The 3,013-nt window shown below is 26.4% G+C and overlaps 1 non-coding gene across 1 annotated transcript; it reads right to left on the bottom strand.

Annotated features, from left to right (window-relative positions):
• Window positions 1-1,469: 1,469 nt before the first annotated feature.
• TRNAL-CAG (transfer RNA leucine (anticodon CAG)) lies at window positions 1,470-1,550 on the bottom strand. Its single transcript has one exon. It is a non-coding gene; the product is annotated as a tRNA-Leu (tRNA).
• Window positions 1,551-3,013: the final 1,463 nt, after the last annotated feature.

Here is a 3,013-nt window from a genome sequence, read left to right as displayed (position 1 = left end):
GAAGTTTACATAAATTATCATAGACATTTTATAGCACATATCAAAAAGCTAGTGGAATATCATCATAGCTTTATAAGATATGAAGTTTAGACTATACCCATATCAAATACATTTCATAACAGCCATAAAATTTAATCGCTAATACTTTTTATTAATATATAAAAATATTTTCAAAATTTGATATGAAATATATCTATAGCTTCTAATTCACGATGTTTTTCTTTTGTTAGTACAAAAAGTGGGAGTTGGAAGATTCGAGCTCATGACTTCTTAAGAAGTGTGTCAATTACCTGGCATACGATATGTTGTTAAAGATGAATAAACCACCACACAACAATGGTAGATTTATAAAATCTCATTATTTCGATTATCTTTTTTAACTTATATCAAAAAAAGATTGTTATTCATTTATCAATTTTTACTGTGATCTTTCTGGATTTAATCAAGTTTGATGAAAAAACAAAATCGACCATTAAATAACTCTGCGAAATTTACAGATTTCCATCAGAAAAATCAACTCTAATGTTGTTTTTCCTTTAAAATCATATTAATTTCATACCAGAAATATGTTTTATAACTCATTTGAAACACACATGAGAATATTTCTTTAAGAGAACCATTAGAAAGTAAAAATTTTCCTAACTTACTTGAATTTAATGCAAATATGTCAACACTCATCTAAATTTGATGATGCAAGATGAAATTAAAAGTTTAAGGTATAAATTAATATATTTTGAGGTAAATTGTGATGATATTTTTTTCCTTTAACTTACTTTTCTTTTCAATATTGGCAAAAAAATAAAAAAGATAAAAATCTCCTTGGAGTCTATTCTTAAGGATGATAAACCACCATTTTAAAGATTAATGAACCACTGCTTGACCAAAAGCTTAATAAATATAATTCATATATTGGATATCTAACAACTATCTTGATCATCATAATTCCTTCTAGTTGTTCAATGTTGTTACATCCAGCTTTAATTTAATTTTTTTTAGTATAACATGTGGAGATGAGGATAGAACTCATAAATTCTTGGTTGGAAATATATATCAATAAGCTATGCTCACATTAACATGCAATTTTGTTAAAAAACACATCAACGATAAATCGTTGCATACATAAAAAGTAAGTGACAAATAACTTTGTATGTTGAAATATTCAATTGATATGCATGAGTTAAAATTTAAAAAACTATATATAAAGTCTGGTGTGTTTGTGCATTCAACTACAAAATATTGGATATCTTATATAAAAACTAAAAAAAAATAATAATAATAATAAAATTGCATAACCAAAAATTAGAATGCAGAAAGCATTTAAACAAATAAATAACTCAAGAAATTGAAATTTAAACTCAACTTCTCATATTTACGCAAGAATCCTAATTTTTTTACTCAGATAACTTTGATTCGTTATTATTAATTATATTATTTTGGTTTGTAAATAAAATAAGTGTAAAGAAATATTTTGTCAAGAATGGGATTCGAACCCATGCCCTTTCGGACCAGTACCTGAAACTGGCGCCTTAGACCAACTCGGCCATCTTGACATTGATGCTCTTATACTATTCTAGCTTTAAATACTCATTACCTTAAACTTTTCCATTTTTTTCACCTTTTTTCTGGCAACTCGATTAATTTCCAACAATTAATAAAACTATTCTCATTTTTCTGTCCTGGTAATTGTTAAAAGTTTTATTTTTAATTTGTAATTTTACTATTAACTTTTTTGTGATTTTGATTTGAAAATAGTTGTGAAAACTAGAGGAATGAATATTAATGGGAAGGGAGTGAAAACTAGGAAAAGAAAACTTTTTAAGAAGATTTTTGTTTACGACTAGGGATTTGTTTGTTATTTTAGATATGTTTCAACGTGGTTATATTCATATATGTGATTTATTTTTAGTATGTATGAAATATATTGAACCTAAACTTTAATAATATTAAAATATTAAAATATGAGATACAAATACATAGACAATTTTAAAGTTTAGATAAAATTATGAAGTTTGAATCTAAATTGGTTGGAAGCAAAACTTGAATTTTAAATTTGATTGAAATACAAAACTTCATAAAAATTAAAAATACGAACAGGTATGTAATATTATGGTTTTAAGAGATGAGTTACTATAGTCTAAATTATTAAATTATAAAAATACAAATTTAAATTATTATATGAAGACAATCTAAGGGAAACGGAGTTGAGAAATTTGATTTCAAGAAAGAGAAAATTTCATTTGCAGCCTCTGCTTAAGCCATAGAGCATCAATTTTGAGAAATAAAAAGAATAACAATAATAATAAAAGGAAATTTCGTGGAAATATTCTGTCTTGGCTTCTTTAAGATATTTGAAATTTGTGGCAATTTTTCCCTACCATATAAAAGTTGTGGAAACTGAGAAGAGAGAGATTTAGAGTTGGGCCAATTCATGGTAATCTTTTATTTCTTCTCAAGCTATAGGCAATTTCATGGAAATTTGTCTTCACTGAGTATCAATTGAATTATACCCATCAGTGTGTGTATCCAAGATAATGAAAATAATTCTAATTAAACAGACAAAGATATATAATGAAATATAAAGGTCATTTTAAAAAAATAAATATATATATATACCTATTGTGGGCATTAAAAATACTCGCAAGTTCTCCAATACACACGTACGAACAGTTAATTAAGAATAAATATAATTTAGTTATAAGTTGAATTTGATGTCTATTTATGTCTTTTTGAAGTTTGAAAAATGGTTTAAATGATTCTGGGATTAGTTGATTATGGTTAAGGTGTGTTACTATTATTATTATATTTTGATAAAGTGATGTTGCTATTAATTTTATATTGTCTTTTTGTGATTGACAGTGAGGTGGTAAAATGAGATGAACATCTTTCTCCTCACCCTCCTATTTCTCTCTCCTTCCTCTCTCATTCTCCCCTTCACTAATGAACCTCCTCGTAGTTGTCATTCTCCTCTCTCCCTGCGTTGCTAATATGTCGTCGAAGCTTCCATTCTTGAATG

Source organism: Momordica charantia, unplaced genomic scaffold, assembly GCF_013281855.1.
Source record: "Momordica charantia cultivar OHB3-1 unplaced genomic scaffold, Mcharantia_2.0 BLBB01000094.1, whole genome shotgun sequence".
NCBI classification, from domain to species: domain Eukaryota; kingdom Viridiplantae; phylum Streptophyta; class Magnoliopsida; order Cucurbitales; family Cucurbitaceae; genus Momordica; species Momordica charantia.
This window is presented reverse-complemented; position numbering and strand designations above follow the sequence as displayed.